General features: G+C 40.0%; 1 pseudogene; it reads left to right on the top strand.

Moving 5' to 3' along the window:
- The first annotated feature begins 726 nt into the window (after window positions 1–726).
- On the top strand, window positions 727–2,745 carry LOC147606187 (3,9-dihydroxypterocarpan 6A-monooxygenase-like; annotated as a pseudogene).
- The last annotated feature ends 16,377 nt before the right edge of the window (window positions 2,746–19,122 follow it).

The following is a 19,122-nucleotide window of genomic DNA, read 5'->3' as shown; positions in this document are numbered from 1 at the left end:
AGAAGAAACGGTCGTACCAATCTTGGAATGTCCATGGCAACAGGTGCAAGAAGGAACGGTCGTACAAATCTTGGAACGTCCGTGCAATCCAGATTCTGAGAAGAGAATGGAACATTATCAGAGCTTGTGTTCTGTGGGAAATCCGGTGCACTAGGAATGCCACTGTTTTTCAGAAGGTCTCACTTGTTGGTCTCGAAGCTTCAGATGTAATGCATAAATGTGTTTGCATGTGTTGGTCTGTGTGTAATGTGAACAAGATGAGATGTGCTGAGCTGGGTTATTTTTTACTGAATCTACAGAGGAACATAACATGACTTGTACCCTGGTCTGGATGTGGCCTCAAACATACTAGGAGAGGGCTCTTAACCTTTGGTTTACTGTTGTAGGTAAGATGTTATAATGGTTTGAGAAGTAGCTTACCCAGATATGGACCTAGAACTAAAAGGTGGTATCTCAAGGAAAAACAAGTGGACTATACACTTGTTGCTAGACCCTCATTTAAGACATATTCAAACAGGGGGAAAGTTGGAAAAAGAAATAGGGGCTACACTACGGAAAAAGATCAGAAAAAGAAAAAGATAGAACTCATTGAAATACGAAGGAAATGAACTAATTGGACTTGTTAGAAAAATAGTTTATTTCTGTCGGTGCACGTGGGAGGAGGGTGCACAGAAAGAGAAAGTGAGACCTCTACAAGGTTGGAGAGGCAATGAACTGATTGAAATACGAAGGCCTTAAGTGATCATTATCCTCCTATCAGAGTTTCTTTCCTGGTTATGGAGGCGTTTCGTCATCACCACGGCAGCTTGTTGGCTGGTGGCTATGGCTTGTGCCTCGCCTTCCTTCCTACCATCTTCGTGTGTATTCTGCTTCCTATTGTGTTGCTGAGGAAAGCACGATCAAGCATTAAGCTGCCCCCAGGACCTCCAGCTTTGCCCATCGTTGGCCACCTGCACTTGCTAGGAAAGAACCCACACCACTCTCTCTACAATCTCAGCAAGACCCATGGCCCCCTCATGTCCCTCAGGCTGGGCTCCGTCCCTCTCATCGTGGCTTCCACACCGGACATGGCTAAGCAGATCCTGCAGAAGCACGACCAAACCTTCTCTTCGCGCCCGCACAATTTCGCCGTCCCTACTCACGTCTTCGACGGCCACATGGACATGGTCTTTGCTCCACCCGGCCCTTACTGGAAGCTCATGTGGGAGCTCTGCGTCACCGACCTCTTCACCAACAAGCGGCTCGAGTACTTCGAGCCCGTGAGAAAAGAAGAAGTGAGCGCCCTCATGCGCTCCATCCTAGATGTAGTGGGAACACCCGTATCTCTCCGGCCAAAGCTGCACACCGCTTCCAGCAACATCATTTCCAGAATGGCACTCGGCAAGAGCCTGGCGGAGCTCGCCACTAGCTCTCATGACATTGTAGACCTAATGCTCGAAATGATCCATCTCCTGGGCGTCTTCAACGTGGGCGACTACATCCCTTCCTTGGCGTGGATGGATCTGCAAGGCTATGTGAGACAAAGCAAGGCCGTTGCGCGTAAAGCAAGCACTGTTTTTCAAGAGATTATCGACGATCGGCGCGACATGAGACGTCGGAGCAATGGATCTCCTGCAAACAGTGCACACGACTTCCTGGACCTACTATTATCAGCCTCTCTCGACGCCAAGCACAAGGATCTCCAAATTCGAGACGGAAAAATCAGGGCAATTTTAATGGTAAGATTAGAGACCATTCGTTTTCCTATCATTTAGAGAGAGAGAGAGAGAGAGAGAGAGAGATTGATTGATTTTTGCGTCGAGGGAGTTATTATAAGCATGCCATCTTATCTCGTTTTGGCGCAGATATATGTGATGTGATGCTCTCAGGATCTAACTAGTTTGTTTTTTTCTTTCAACTAGGACATGTTCTTTGCAGGGATTGACACATCTGCAATCACAATTGAGTGGGCACTTGCAGACCTGCTTACGAACCCCGGAAAAATGCAGACTGTGCAAGAAGAACTTGAACACATAGTGGGAACATCACGCCTAGTTCAAGAGTCAGACATTCCTCACCTACCCTACTTAGGAGCAGTGGGGGTGAAGGAGTCTTTGAGATTGCATCCAACTGCGCCTCTCCTAGCACCACATATGTCAATGCAACCATGCCAAATATCTGGTTACGACATCCCTGCAAACAGCCTAGCTTATGTGAATGTATGGGAGACCCAAACACATGGGAAAAACCTTTAGAGTTTTGTCCTCAGAGATTTTTGGACAGCAGCATGGATGTACGTGGACATCACTTTGAGCTAATACCTTTTGGATCTGGCAGGAGGGCTTGCCCTGGGTTGAAGTTAGGCCTTCTCAATGTGCACATTGTTTTGGCAAGTCTCCTTCATGGTTTTGTTTGGACAACTACAGACAAGCCAGACATGACAGAGAAGTTTGGCATTATTATGACATTAGTCGATCCATTAGTTGCAATAGCTAGGCCCAAGTTGCCTAGACATCTCTTTGAAGCATAACAATAAACATTTTGGTCATGCCTTATGCAAGATGGTGGGAGGCTTGGGAGGAAAGGCTTGGTCAATGGAGAGTGCTCAAGATTGAAGCAGTATTCGAATAAAAACTATTTTCCCAAAAAGTAAAAAACCTTCATCTAAAAATTGTGAAATTATTTATAAAGAAAATTTTTAAATTTTGAAGGTTTTTGTTCTACAACCCCTCAAAATCTGCAGGTTTTTGTACCCTTAAGTTTCAGATTTGAAGGTAATTTTATAAATCTGCAAGTGCAAATTACACTATACCCGGGTTTTTTTCGAACAGTGGATTGAAGAGATCCAACGTGGAAATTTTAGCAAAAGTTTTGTTTTTGAAAGTTTGGGAAGTCTTGATTTAGACGTGTTTTGTCATCCTTCTTTAGTTTGATTTTGAAGTGGCAGTTCGAAAAGGAACAACTCATCTTAGGGCAGATCATTTGTCTCGAATCACCTCTGGAGAAGCTCCTGTGGTGGGTGTGGATGATGATATGTTAGATTCAACACTTTTCCTTGTAGAGACAGCTCCTAAATGGTCTGAACCCATCTTAGAAATTTTGACAAGTGGGCAGATACAACTAGCGGGTCCTAATGTGGACCTATGGCGACCATTCAAGTTAATCTCAAGGAGATTGTATCGTCAGGGTAATGATGGAGTGTTGCGGCTTATACCTAACCCTGACCAATATGAGGAGATCTTGGAATGGGCACATGAGGGTATTGGTGGAATCCATGCATCAGCTACTACTTGTGTGCGACGTATAAAACTCAGGATGGGCAATGGTGGCCTACCATGCATGCGGATGCTGAAAAATTTGTTCGTAACTGTGCTTCATGTCATATTCAACAACCAATTCATAATGTCACATTATTCCAAATTTCAACTACACCAAGTTGGAGTAAGTATATTGTGGACTATCTTCAGCATGGTCATACTGATCGAACAATTCCTAAATATCGAAAGCGTGCTATTGAAGTTGAAGCGGCCAACTATATGCTGATAGAGGGCCAACTCTACAAGAGGGGCAAGGATGGGGGATTTGGATTTTAATGTGGTTCATTGAAGAGTCTCTTTTTTCGAGGATTTGGTGATGGGATGAGTTGCACAAACTTAAGTTTCCCTCTAGGTGGTTGTTTTGATGGCAAAATGGTGAGCTACATTCTAAGAAATTCTCCTTGTTACCAACACCCTTAATGTGACTTCAATTTGCATATATAAATTTGCCTCTTCTTGCTGAGTGTGGTGGTAGCTTTTTTATAGTCCTAATTAGTTAAAATGGGGAGATTCCAATAGCTTTTTTTGCACTAAGTTGAGCATGGTAAGAGCATGGAAGAGATAGCATTCTTCACATAATAGCCAAATTTCCCACTATGACTAGCATGTTTCCACCCACTTGCCTCCTTATGTATAACTTGTCAAGTCTTGCACGTTAAGGTCGTAACATAAGGAATTTGGCTAGTATAACGACCTAACATTTGTAACTGATCATCGGTGCCTTAAGTCACTTATGTTTGGGAAACCAATTGAGAAAAGGTATATGAATTATAAAGGCCAACATTCTTATGTTTGTAACTCATTCTCCTCATTTATGTAATAGAGTTTAGTGTTCTCTCTACTCTCTTGCAATTCTAATCTAGCATGTGTGGACATGATTAGGGTTAGGGTGATTTCGGGTATCCTTTCTGCTAATTAGTTTGTGTTATTTTACTTATTTTCTTGTCTTCCCTTTCTTCCCTCTTTCTTGAGTGGTTAGGCATAGCATGACGATTTGCTCGCATGAGAATTATCGCTTCCACTATCACGTAAAGAGTTGAAGGAAGATTTATAGTCAATTTGTCTTCCCCTTACTAAACTGGCTTGTCTTCCCTTGCTTTTCCTTCTTCTCCTTTCTTTCCTCCTTCTTGAGTGGTTAGGCATAGTATGGTGATTTTCTTGCATGAGGATTCCCACTCTTTGACCATCGTGATGAGTGAGGAGTTAGAGAGAGATCCACTAGAGGAGCCCAATATTAATGATCAGTTCTCCACATTCAAGGGTCGTGAAGCTCTCGCGCTCGACTTGAGCTTGGTGATTTTGCATGTTTTTTTAATAACCCTTACTCCAAAAAGGCTTAACATATTTGGCACCACTATCGAGGAGCACCCCCTTGATCTTGACTTGAGATGGGTGATTGGCTACATTCTTCGTGCATAACACTTACTCTAACAAGGCTTAACACATTTGGAACCACCATTGGGAAGAACTTTATCACATTTCGTGTGCTTCTCATTCCAATTCCAATGAAATCTACCATTAGGAAGCACCTTTTCACATTCTGTGTTCTTCTCATTCCAAGTCCAATGAAATCTACCATTGTTTGTTATTGACCAGTGGTAGAGCACGAAAGAAATTCAGATTTAAGAGTTATTTCTTGATTTTTCTTGATTACTTATGTTGTTCTAACTTCTTGTTTTGATTTTATGCTTGGCTTTGTGTTTAGAGAAGGATTATAGAAGAAACAAGCTAAAAAATTGAATGATTTGGATGCATTGAGAGGCAACAATGAGGAGAGAAATTTGAGATGTAGATTGAATGATGTTTTCTTCCATTTTTTGCTTCAAAGGTTTGATCTTGGCTTGTTAGAGTAGGTTAAGCCTCTTTTTCTTGTTCATTAGAGTAGGGATTTGTAGATGTATGTGAATGATTTTTTCTTCAAAGGTTTGATTTTGGCTTGTTAGAATCGGTAAAACCTCTTTTTCTTGCTCATTAGAGTAGGGATTTGTAGATGTATATCGAATGTTTTTTGCTTCAAAGGTTTTGTTAGAGTAGGTTAAACCTCTTTTTCTTGTTCATTAGAAACTTATAATCACATGTTAGACTATTCTAACATTACGTGTACTTTATTCATACAACAAAGCTCTTGAATTTTCTTGTGGTGAACATCAATTGTGTGTGTACACCTTCCTTTTCTTAGTGTAGAGTATGTGTACACATCATCTGTCCATGTCAAAAGAAAATTAACACTCATAGATTTGGACCTTGTACCTTGAGCTTAAAATTGACTGAGATGAGTGTGATGGACACTCTCATGAATTGGAATGTCCACAAAGTCTAAACCTCATTGAATGGCACCTATTACTAAACATACACATGAGGCCATAAGACTAAGCAAAATGCAATGCAAGTCTGATGAGACTGAACAACATACACATGAAATCCTTAGATTAGGCAAATACATGAGGCAACAAGACTGAACACAATGTAATGCCAAGTAGGGTGAGTGAACCTAAGTATTGAGTTGTGGCATTTGCCAACTATCCCTTTGATTCTACCCATATCTAGTGAATGTTTGGTACAAAAATTTGACCCCCTATCAAAAATACACATGGAGTACACATGAGGCTGCAAGATCAAGCATAATGTCAAGTGAGTGAACATAACACTACAACACACAGACAGTGTAGCTGCGTTCAGAACCACACAATAATAAAGAATCCACTTATGGAAAAAGACCTTCACACACGACTATACACAGAGCTATGCATGTGACTAGGGGCATGCGGCTATAAAGCTGCGCATATAATTGCATATATAGCCGTGTTGTGATAACAACATATATAGGCACACCGATAACAATGTGAAAAACCATACATATAATTGCGTATAGAGCTGTGTCAATAATGGCGTCTATAGCCTCATGTTGCTATAGCCACAAGTTGTCCAAAAAACAAAATGGGGATAGAATGGGAGAGAGATGTGTCCCCACATCTTTCCCCATTCTGTCCCTATTTTTTGAAATTACATTTTAAAAACACTTATTAATCATAGTTTTTTAAAAATAATTAATCAATTAAAACATACGTTACATACAAATACACAAAAAAATAATTGCAATACAATGTCATTGGGAATTACAACAATACTAAATTATATTGTAAATTACATAAGTTGATCATGTCCAAAAATGACCAAAGATGAGGATGACTAAGAAAACTAATTAAATTAGTTCATCGTCTTTATCTTTATCTTCATCAAGGTTATCCTTGTCCGCATCTTCACCACGTGCACCACCACATTCATCATCTCCACTTTTAGCATATTCTTCCTGTGTTAAATAATGAAACAATGCAAAATATTTAGCCACAAGCAAAACAACATAAAATTGAGACACTTTGAGTGATAATTAAAATTCAAGTTTAACTAGTCACACTAAGTTTCCCTGAGCTCGTTAGATATCCACATCGATGAGACCAGTCCCTCTTATTTGAGCCACTACTACCAAGTCTTGACTTTATTGTGATGCTTGCAATACCTATTCTCTTGAGCCATTGGGGTGCAACCTACTAACCTTTGTTACAATAAATTACATGTACATGAGATATGAAATTCTTGAGGAAAAATGGACTAAACTTAGTGATACATTGCAAAGAAGAAGTTTACAAATTGTGTGAGCTAAGCTGTCTTTCCTCCACAACCACACTTTATCACACTGTACTTCTACATCATAGTTGACTTGCATGCATTGCCTTTTGCTGAGAGTATTGGAGTACCCTCCCTAACTTCTTTCTTTACTTTCTTCCACTTTTTAATTGTGTAATTGTTAGGGCATTTTTGAACCATGTTTCACACACCTCCTTATGCGATACCTCCTATTATTGAGTATCTTTATTATGTGATTCCATAACCACTCATAAAAAAATTCATGTGTGGTGAGCTTGGGAATAACCGCTTATGGATGCACCACACCACATACATGCAATCTCTATCCTTCTTCTCTCCCCATGGTTTGAAGGCATCTTTATAGGCTTGGTTGACTAATTAACGGAAGGTATAATAAACCATCCATGCCATCTTGTCCATAAAAGGCCCACCCTCCTCATCAAGGGTATGGTATAGTATACAGTCTAGCACGGTGTCACTTTCCATAAGTGAAGGCAATCGCTCACCTCCCTCAAAGCATATGTAATACAATTACATTAATCATTGCTCTTTAGAAGCTGACTAGGTGGTTTGGAACCACACAAGTGCCGGGTCGGCCATCGACACTTTTGGTTATCCTATTGGGGAATGGTACGCCACCAGGAAGGGGGTAGGAAGGTGGAGGCTAGTTCTGAGGTTATTTCTACACAGCAAGTCCAAATAGAAAAATGCAGGGTAGATCAAGTGAGGAAACATGCGCATGTCCTTGTGTTAGGTATGTTTCATAAGAAGGGAGTCATAGGAGTGCAATGATTAAAAGTGCATGGAGAATGAAGAAAGCTTAAGTAGAGCAATGTGGTACCATCGCAGCAGATAGCCCAAAGTAGTGAGTGAAGGGCGGCCGCATCATCCAAGTAGACTTCCAAAAGGGATTCCACACCAACAAGAATGGAAGAATCAAGAACCTCTGAGAAATAATAAAGAGGGAGAGCACCGAGAGCTTCAAAACAGAAGGCAGAAGATTAAGAAGAAGAAGAAGAATCGGCAGCTATGGGAAGGATGTCTCTTAAAATAAATACCCAAAGTTTAAGGGCAAGTGTGATCCAGATGCTCACATCTTTGCCTTCTCGACCACATTCTTGGGCCACGCGAGCTCCATTGTCGTAAAAGACAGAGTACTGTGTGTGACAACTTTGGGTGGAAATCCACTAGTATACATAATTTGCTCTAAAGCACTTGTAAACATTTGAAGAATTAAAGAAGGCAAGATTCACGAGAGAAAAGGCCATCACAGAAGTACAGGAGAAGAGGCCAACATAGGATTATACGGTATAATTTAGAGCAATTCTAATGCGTTTGGATCAGCCCAATAAGCTTGCCTCATCCACATTAAGTTAGTGGTTTGTGAGAGGACTGAGGGAAAATCTCCAAACGGTGGTAGACTCATATGATTTGGAGACCGTCACCTTTGAACAAGTGGTGGGTGGTAGGAGCAACCAGAGCAAACAAGCAAAGACCCCTAGAAGAAAAAAAAGGATAAAAGAAAGAAGAAGGAAGAAGAAGCTTTCGATTTGGATTCTACACCTCTCATAGTCAGATTCCAGTTAGGAGTTTGATGCCGAAGAGCAAAAGCCTTGGAGGAATAAGAAATGTAGGAAGCATGCAGTGGATGTTCAAGAAGAAACGAAGGCCTCCCTAGCCAAGCTTTTTGGAGGAAACGCAGGATCCAATCTGAGATCAAACGTGTCGTGCACGAAGTGTAACAACCAGGATCATACAAAGGAAGAGTGCCAATGAAAATCAGGTAGTGGCCATGCGCTATCTACGAAAAGAGAAACCACACCACTAACACGTGTTTTTACAACACTGAGAATAGGAATCCAAGAGTGGTGGAAAGGCAACAACGTCAACCCCCAACAGGTCCCAGTTGTCAACTAGGTCACTACTACCGGGCCTCAAAACAACATACCCTATGGAAGAGGAGGTAGAAGATTTGGACAAGGCTGATGTGCTACTACTAAAATGCCCCAGGGAGGAATAGAAAAAAAACTAGCTCATATTATAACACCATCAATAGGAACTGCAAGAGGCAAGGCCACAAAGAGAGGCAGACCTAGCAGTGAATATGGTAAAAGTGGACCAATGGGTACGAAAAAAATAAGAAAAGGCACTAGTAGTGATGGCTCTCACAAGATCCAAGGACTTACCAAGACGGTGATGACATGCAAGAATTCTGAGCCGGAACAGAGGCAGAAGCCAGAACAATGGTGGCAGGGTAGTAAGGGTCCAAGAGCAAATCACCAAGCTAGTGCAGAGTGCACAAGGAATGGTGCAGACAATGGAGGAAAGCCGGGTCGTGAGTGAGCATGCTGACACAGATTTGGATAGGACACGCTTAGTCAAGAAGAAGGAAGAAATTGCAGCAGGCAAGAGGTTGCTATGCAATGATAAGATGATTGAAGAAAGGATGCTGAAGTGCCAACTAGAGCCCATTACATACTAGAGCAGTAGAAGCATCTTGCAAAATGAAATGGAAAGAAATTTAGAGCTTGTTCGGATAGAAAAACTGACAAGGAAAGGTCAGGACCAAAAAAAAGAGAAGTAAAGGAGGAAGAAGGAAGAGTGTACATATGCCAAAGTATTCCTAGTGACAAGGAGAGGAGAAGCAATCCTATGGAGGAATATGACCTATGGGAGGATCTTAGTAAGATAAAGTTAAACATCACATTGGACTAAATGCTAACTTTGGTTCCACATTATAGGTAAACACTGCTCCTGCATACCACAGTGCCAAATGAAAGATTTATGCAAATCCCGCATAGGAAATGGAAAATCTAGCCCCACATAGTGTAGGAATGTGGAAAAAGTCCAGGATTGTGACAATCGTTTCCAAGGTAACCCTAAAAATCAGAGGGAGACAGTGTCAAGGGTTATTCAAAATGGAGGATCAGGAGTAAATATAATATGAGATAGTCTGGCCAAAAAGCTAAGAACTATAGATATGCACCCTAGTCCATTATAATCATCAGGGGGGAGAACAAATCAAGGTGGCATGATGCATGTTCGCTGTCGTGTTCATAGTCCTGAAGATGACTAAGATAGTGGGTGCATATCCCATGCTATTGGGAACACCGTGGCTCAGAAGTGGAAGAATTAAGCATAACTAGGATACGTACATGATTACAATCTGGAGGGGGAAAGAGAGGGTATGCATCTCAATTATAGGGAAAGACAAGTTTAATCTAGCCAACCAACCGTTGCATGCAGAAGGCCTAAATTACTTGAAAGGGGTGGAAGATGACGAGGAAGAGAAGATTTTAAAAGAAAATTCAAACCTGATGTCACTCTTTGAGGTGAAAATTTAGTGGACTGTACAAAGATATTATCAAGAAATCCTGGTTGCTCATCCTAAAGTGCTCATGAATGAAGAAAGTACAAAGAAATATGAGGAAGACACTCAAGATAGGATAGAAAAATATTGCTATCACCCATAGTCATTATCTCGAAGAAGAATGGGAATCTCAGAGTCTGTATATACTATCGCAAATTGAATGTCCCCACCATATCGGATCCATTTCTACTACCATTCATAGATTCTCTACTGGATGCTATAGCAATACTTGAGACATACTCGTTTGTGGATGGGTTCAATGGGTACAACTAGGCATGCATGGCTCCGGAGGATAAGGAGAAAACAACCTTCATAACATAATTGGGGGATTTCATCTCCGATGTGATGAATTTTGGGCTGAAGAATGCTCCAGCCACGTTTTCAAAGGATGGTTTAAGAAATATTCTATGAATATTTAACCACCTTTATGAGGGTCTTCATGGATGATTTCAATGTGTTTGGAAATAAATAAGACCACATAAAGCACCTTATGATATGTTTAGAGAAGTGCAAAACAACGAGATTGAGCCTCAATCCATGAGCCTCAATCCAACCAAGTGTGCCTTTGCTATCATGAGCAGATCACTGGGGCACATAGTGTCTATATAAAAGGACTAGCAAAGTAGATCCGTCTAAGGTTGTGATCACTGTAAAATTGTAGCCGCCCAAGACTGCCAAGGAACTAGCCAAATTCTTGGGGCATAGATAATTCATGAGGTTCCTAGCAAACATGGCAATACCTCTCTATAATCTAACCATGAAAGATGCATAATATGTTTGGTCAAGATCCTGTCCAAGAGGTATTCAAGAATCTGAAGAGCGGATACTATCAAACGGCACAAATTCTTCAATAGACAAATGATCTGGTTCTCCATGTATTCGTGGAGCTCAAAGAACAAAAAATAGATACATATTGGTGGCTATAGATTACTACATGAAATGGGTAGAAGCTAAGGCTTTAAAAGATTGTAAGGCATCCTCAAGGTGGTTACTATATGTAAACCCTCTATATCACGTGTGTTCAAGGCCTAATTTAAAAGCCCTTTATCTATAAATCTTTCACGAATAAAGCACATCCTTTTTCTATTCAATCTGTAAATACCCCCTTTAGATGGTACCCTTTTGTATAAAAAATGTGTAAAAAAGGGATTTAAAAAAACCCCTTCTGTTGAACTCACGTGCTACGATTACATATTTATAAGTGACTCCATGTACGAAACTATCATGCCAAGATTCGGATGCCCGATAAAGATAGTCAGCACTACTTCCTCAATGAAGTGATTAAGAAGTTGAGAGAGCAACATATGTTCATACATAAGAAATCAAGAGTCTACCACCTACAGGGCAAATGGTCAGGCAGAATCCACCAACAAAATCCTGAAAGGAATTCTGGTCAAGACAGTAAATGAAAACAGGACAAACTAGGACACAAAGCTACACTCAACACTAAATAAAAAAATGTTATTTTATTGATTTGTGTTGATGATTTACATGTGGATCGTCGATATAGCGATTGGAACAAGTGTTACTACTATTCAATGGTGGACGAATCGATGTTACGGGGGAATTTCATGAGTTTAATACTATTTTTCTCTATTTTTTATGGTTTAAAATAAGCATTAATAGAAATTTTTTCAAAAATACCACATATTTTATTGTGGATATTTTTGGTAGAATGGATTCCCTAAATTTCTAGAACTTTTAGGAATTTTTTCCTAATTTTTTAGATATTTTTGAGCATTTGTATGGTTAAAAATATATTCTTAATGTATTTTTGCAGGTTTTCCGCATATATTCTATCATTTTCTGTCAATTTTTTGCTGAAATGCAGTGTGGAGCAATCAATTGATGCATGGAATGCTCTCTCGTGTGAGTGGGACCCTCTTCGCCTATCAATTCCGAATTTTCCTTCTTTTTTCCTCTTCCGTGCCTTTTAGTTGGCATAATTTGATTAATTTAATCATAATTAACTTTTAATTATGATTAATCAAAAAAGATTAATTAAATTGTTAATCTTCCTCTCTGATTGCAGAGAAGGAGGGGGTGGAGAGAGAAAGCATCGTAGTTGAAGAAGAAGGTGAGAGGAGAGGGGAGCCTGCTCCTCCCTCTCCATCACTCTCACATCACAGCACGAGGGGGGGGGGTCGCTAGGTGAAAATCGCCACCCTCCCCCCCCATAATTCATTTTTTTTTAAAGCTTAAAGACAGCTTATAAAAGTTTTTTTAACTTTTTAAATATATTAAAAAAGAGTTTTTTTAATTCCAAAAAAACTTTTCAAAGCTTGTGAAAAAGCTTGAAAAAAAAGGAGAAAATATGAAATTTTGAGAAAAAAAATCTCTGAAATTTTCTAATTTTTTCTTCTTGAAACCTCTTGGCTTTCCGCATTCCCACAGGAAACCTTTTGGCTTTTTGAATTCCGGAAAATCTTTTGACCTTTCGGATTCTGGAAACTTTTGACCTTTCACATTCCGATTTTTTTTTTGGTCTTTTCATTTTACCGAAACTGTTGGCTTTCTGTATTCCGAGAAACCGATGGGATTCCAAAACTTTTTTGACCATTCGTATTCTTATACATTCGGGGTAAATTAAAATTTTCAAAAAATTCCTAAAAATTAGTGGAAAAACATACAAAGGTTATTTTAAATAACTAGATTTCAAGCATAAACATTTCTCTACAAGTTTTTCCAAAAAATTACCGAAAATACCCTGCAGTGTGACGAAACGGAGTTCTTGGATTTGTAGGGTTTGAGGGTGTGGTGTCTCATGCTGATTCATTTGTGTCATATTTTGTTGAGTTAAAGATGATGTACCAATCAAACAAGGCTGGTACATGGCTTGTGTTTGTAATTGATTTGGTTTGTTTGCACAAACTTTAGGACAAGGTGTAGTTTCATGACCTTGTTTGCAATGATTATAATATAAAAGAATTGGCTTTATGCCCCCTGGTGGAAGAGGTAAATTTGTGAAATTTGTGCTTAGAAGGTAAATTAAGATAGTGGTTTCAAACTCTAAGGCCAGAGATGAAGGTCAATTTTAGAACCCTACAAGAGGGTTGAGAAGTGATTGGGTTAGAAGGAGTGTTATACAATGGACTTGGGATTAGTGACATTAGGGTAATTACAGGTTTGGTGAAACCCAATGGAGCACTCATGTGTACAGTGTTGGTCCAATGCAAGTATAAAGTACCTAAGGAGCATGAGGCCTTAATGTAGGTCTCAAAGGATTCCTAAGCCTAGCTTCAAGGTCTAAATCAAATATCTACATGTGTAGGGGTAAGATTTAACCTCCTAGACTAGCCATTCTTTCCTCTTTTTATCTTGTTCTTGCAAGTCACCTCCAAGTGACAGAGTTTAATATTAAACTTACATTAATATTTCATAGAAAACACAATTGTAGGAAATCCAGTTTTGGGTGCAAGTAATTTAGAAGTGTAGCACTCATTGAGGTGGCCCCTAGATGACCAAAATTGGACTTTTGGGTGCAAAACATTGTCGGATAGGTTAGGATTCTTGAGCCAAAGTGCAAGCTCCTAGTCTCTCAAACACTTCTCCCCACTCCCTTTTGCGTTTTTAGGCACCATCTACTTCCTTTTGGCCTCGTACTTGTACCGTGATTTTTACTCGTACACCATGATTCTGGTCGTACACCATAAATGTTTTTCTATGATTGCAGAATCACGTCGCTATCGTACACCATGATTTGTCTGTATGTCGTGACTACAGAATCACATTGATTTTTACCGTGACTACCAAATCAAGTTGCTCGTACATCGTGATTTGTTCGTATGCCTTCTTGTAGAATCATGTCGATTTTTTCGTGACTGCAAAATCACGTCGATCAAGATAAGATAAGGTTTATTATTTTTGGCCTCGTATTCTCCAAAATTGTGGCAAGAATCTCGAGAAGATAATCACAGGCATGAGATCGCTGAAGAATTATGGCCGTGATTTTGCATTTTTTTCCAAAAATGTGATTTTATAAAAAAAAATCAATTTTCGAGAAGTTTTTGATAATTTTGCTTGAAAAAATTGGCTAGTATGGATCTCCTAAGCATGAAGATCATGAATTTATGTTCTATGCAGCCCAATCTACCCTTTAAACTCTAATTTTTTATGTTTTTTTTATCTTGACTTCACTAATAAAAAAGCCAATGGATTAATGAAAATTAGCAAAAATCAAGAGTTTTGTTTTGTTTTGTAAGCATTCATACTAGTGTAATAGTGAAAGTTAGCAAAAATCAAGAGTTTTGTTTTGTTTTATTAGCATTCATACTAGTGAATTAGTGAAAATTAGCAAAAAGCAAGAGTTTTGTTTTGGATTAAGCTACCTAGTATGAATGCTAACATGCTAATGTAATAAACTACAACAAAAAACCTAGTTATCATTCAAAAATTAAGCATTTAAGCTCTATGTTAACATATAAAGAGAATAAAAAAAGCAAAAATCACACCATTTCCACATAAATCTCCATTCAAACCCCACTCTTGTTCATGGCACTCCACTATTCAAGAGTGAGCAATGGGTAAACCATAGATTAGAGAAAAACAAACAATAAAGCTAAAGGATTTCTCTCCCCCCGGTAGCCAGAGAAGGGATTAGGAAATACCTTATATGAAAGTTACCTTAGACCAAAAAAACCTTAGAAGGTAAGAGTATCATGATAGAGGAAATGATAAAATAATCAAAGGAGATAAAATAGGAACTCTAAGAAAATAGAGGAGGTAGAGAGACTCTAGGAGGAGAGAATTGTGGAGATTAAGCCTTAATCAAAATTTCTTAGAAACTAAATAGCTTGTATTCAAAGCATTCAATCGTGCTTTCTAGTGATTTTGATCAAGCAATTGTATAATTTAATTCTGTCAGAATGACCAACTTGTTTGATTCTCCATAATCAGAATCAATATCACATTTATTTTTAAACAAGTTGGTATCAAAGTCGTTGCCATATGTCTTTCTAGCCTTTGCAATACACGTGGCACCTACCACCATGGGGCACCATTGTGAAATGGCTCACTCTCTCCCTCACAAAAAGCACCTCGCCCCCTCACAAAAAGTGCCTCGCCCCCTCGCACTATGGTGGGCACCATCGCCTCCCTCACAAAAAGCACCTCGCCCCCTTACAACTCCCTTCCTCCCTCATGCTTGCTTGCTCGCTCACCCCACCCCCTTCTTCAAACACCCTCTCTACCTCGCTCTCTCTTTCTCCAATGCTCTCTCTCCTTGAAACGCCCCCCTTACAAACCCACCTCTCTCGTGTCACCTTCTCAAAGGGTATTCTTGTCCCCTCTTCCAATTGCCCCCCTCTCACCATCTCAAACCATCCTCTCCCCTCACCCCCCTTAAACAAAGGGTATTCTCACCCTCACACCCCCCTCTCACCCTCTCAAACTCTCCTCTCTCCTCTCAAACATAATCGCCACACCCTCTCTCCCTCAACTCTTTCCACTTTCTCCCTCTCACCCTCTCAAATACTCTACACCCCCTCAATCCCTTACCTCCCTCCTTCTACTGCATACTCTCACAACCTCACCACCTCTCCCAACGTAGAAGTAAACAAACATAATGCCTCCCCGAATATGTTTACAATCCAAGGGCTTCACCAAATATCCAAAGGAGATTACACTATCGTAGGATGTGGACATGTGCCACATCAAGGGAGGTGACCAATACATCTAGATTACAATCGGGTGCGAGGCCTACTCCAGTAAGACCCAACAATTATCATGTTGCCAGTAGTGGTGCCATGATTGCCAAAGAAGAGGAGATCGTAAAAGAGAGTTTTGACCAAGTGGTTGACCAACACATCTTGACGAATTGGGTGTAGGATCACTTGTTTGATAATTAATGATGCCTTCCTAGAGTGCTTCTTTGTCATGTCCTTGCAAACCATGCAATACGCATGAATGAGGATTGCATTAAAGGGTTGATTAAAAGCATGGAAAAGAGCACATACCAAACGACAATGGCGGCATTCATTGTCTCTGAGAGTTTCCCTGGCCAAGAGCCCATTCTATTCAACCGTCAATGTGTAGTTGGCCATAACCTATCATTGTCCAGTGAGTTTGATACGATACTAGTGTAGACGGAAAGATGGCAACACATGGTTGGGAAGATGTTTGTTGTCTTCTAAGATGGCAAACCATTGACTCAAAGCATGGTAGGAATGGGCAAGAACCACTCAAGATGATAGAGATAAGATTCCAAAGGTGAATTAGGGTGGTTTGATTTCTGCAGAAGTAGGAGGCTGAGTTCCTTGATGGTGTAACGCATAGGCACTAACTCCTATGTTGCATTTTCATCCAATGCTGGCATCTCCTCATTTATGGAATCCTTCCATTTCTTATTTCCAAGTGCCTACTCAAAACAAGTGGGCTCTAACTCTCGTATTGCTTTAACCATGTAAGCATAATGATGGGTTGTATATCCATCATATCTCAACCTATCGACATGGTACCTAACCCTCATCGCTCGTAGACCTGCATACACTTGGATCACTACCAGGTGTCCTCAGAACAGCCTTGGTTCTCCTTACACCATGATGGAACTGAGCATATGCTATATCACAAATAGCTGCTCACTTTTGTCATCACCACCCTAGATGATGCATAGTTGCCTTGCTGCAACTTTCCACTTTTAATGTCATTCTTCTTTTTAAAATAGTCCTTTGCCATGTGCCTTGGTTTGCCACAATAATATCACTCTATGCTATTTGCACTCTAACTTCTTTGCCAACCACCTCAGCCTCTTTGGCTCCCCCTACCTCTAAAGTGAGCTCTTCCACCTGTGTATGATTGTTGATGATGTGAATCATTGGATTGTTGTTGTCTAGAATTTTGGTTTCCTTGTCGGCCACCACCTTGGCCTTGACCACGACCTCTACCTCTACCTCTACCTCTACCTGAGTTGGAGTAGAAGGCATGTTCTGATGTGTTCTTACTTTGTGAAGAAGATTCCTCACCAAGAGACTTTTCTTCTATGATCAACATAGACACTAAGTCCCAAAAGTTGGGAACATTCTCCCTAACTACAATGGAGGTCTTGAATGGCTTGTACTCTTTGCCAAGACCATTCAGACAGACGCTCACTAAATCATTATCTTTCACTGATACATTGATAGACCCAAGGGATTCAAGAATTCCCTTAATCTTTAAAGCATATTCATTGATAGACATGCTTTTCTTTTCCATAGTATGTAGCTCTTGTTTTATTTGCAATTTTCTTACCTTTATATTGGTCTAGAACATCTGCACCAGATTCTGCCACGCAAACTGATGGAGTGTTGGCATCCTGTATGTGTCCTATCATCATGTCTATGACACTAATTGAAAGCCAATATATGACTTTACTTGCACCATGGTTCCAGTCCTTGAATTCCTTTATATCTACTGGAGGAGTGGATTTCTCTTTAGACAGCTATAGAGGCTCCTCATTGTCTCCTTGGACATAGTCCTCCCAAAATCCTTTACTCACATTAAGAAACTAGTCATTGGTGAACTACCAAGCATGGAAGTTGTTCTTGTCTAGATTCTCACTGATAAGTTGATTAAGTCCATGACATAACCTGCAACAATTTGAAACTTGTAAACAGATAATTTCTATATACAACCTGTAACACAACAGTATCTTTTATGAGTGGTACTTCAGTACATGTATGTTTGTACTGGATTTTCTAGTCCCAAGCAGGAACTCGCGCCCAGAAAACACGACCCGAGATCACCGCTCCGTGACACTTGGATGTTGTTGATGTATGTGGAAATGTATTGACATTGCCATGAGTGGATGTGATGAAGGAAGCACTATGAACCATGTATTATGATATGAATGAGCATGAGTCATGCTATAAATCAATTGTAAGTCAACTCTACTCATTCATTTGAGCTTGTAACTCACGATTTTATTCCTAGAATCTAGAATGAAGTAAGGGTACCTTGGCATTTGGAGGAGAGGCCAAGGGGAGAATGTCTTGAATCTTCCTTGCCGTTAGTGCCGGGTAACGCGGTAAGGAAGAGGATTAGGTACTTGGTGGTAAAGAAATGGCCTCAACCTTCACCTTGGTTTTGGTGAAGGGGTGAGAAGTGCTTGGCCGGGAGATCGGCAAGCATCGACGCGCTTCATCGACCACTTCATTCGACTTGAGCAAACAAGCAAATCCTCTACATCGACTTCTTATGCAAAAGGACAAAATTGATGCCATAAGGTCACATGCTCAGATGGAAAAATGATTGAGGATTGATTTGCTTACAGTGGTCAAATGCATAAGGATTTTAATACTTGATTGAGATGCTTTGATTTGATTGAGATTTGGTGCAAAAAGAGGGGAGACCATGGTAAAATTTTTGCAAAATTTGCCTACTTGTTGTTGCAGCCAGGACAAATCCTTGAATTTCTAGGGTTTTTCAAAAGCTTTTCAAATCTGTCCTGAAAGCTCTTCAATCTACCCGAAAACCTCTTTCAAACAAGCTAAAGATCACTCAAATCGGAGTAGTATTGAGCGGTCAAAGTTAAGAGTTGACTTTCAGCTAGAATAGTTGACTGGTCAAAGACTGTTGACTTTTTCAAATCTATTTTTGGGGATCCTTACTCGTCTCGTCAAGAGCTTCGCATCAATATAAAGATCACCCAAATCGGATAAGAATTGAGCGGTTAACATCAAGAGTTGACTTTCAGTCGATACAGTTGACTGGTCAAAGGTTGTTGACTTTTTCAGATCTGTTTTTGGGGATTCTTATTCGTCTTGTCAAGAGCTTCGCATCGATATAAAGATCACCCAAATCGGATACCGTTTGAATAGAGAAAAAAAATCAAGTGGT

This window comes from Cibotium barometz, chromosome 58, assembly GCF_041138505.1.
Source record: "Cibotium barometz isolate CiBa-2024 chromosome 58, ASM4113850v1, whole genome shotgun sequence".
NCBI lineage: Eukaryota > Viridiplantae > Streptophyta > Polypodiopsida > Cyatheales > Cibotiaceae > Cibotium > Cibotium barometz.
This window is presented reverse-complemented; position numbering and strand designations above follow the sequence as displayed.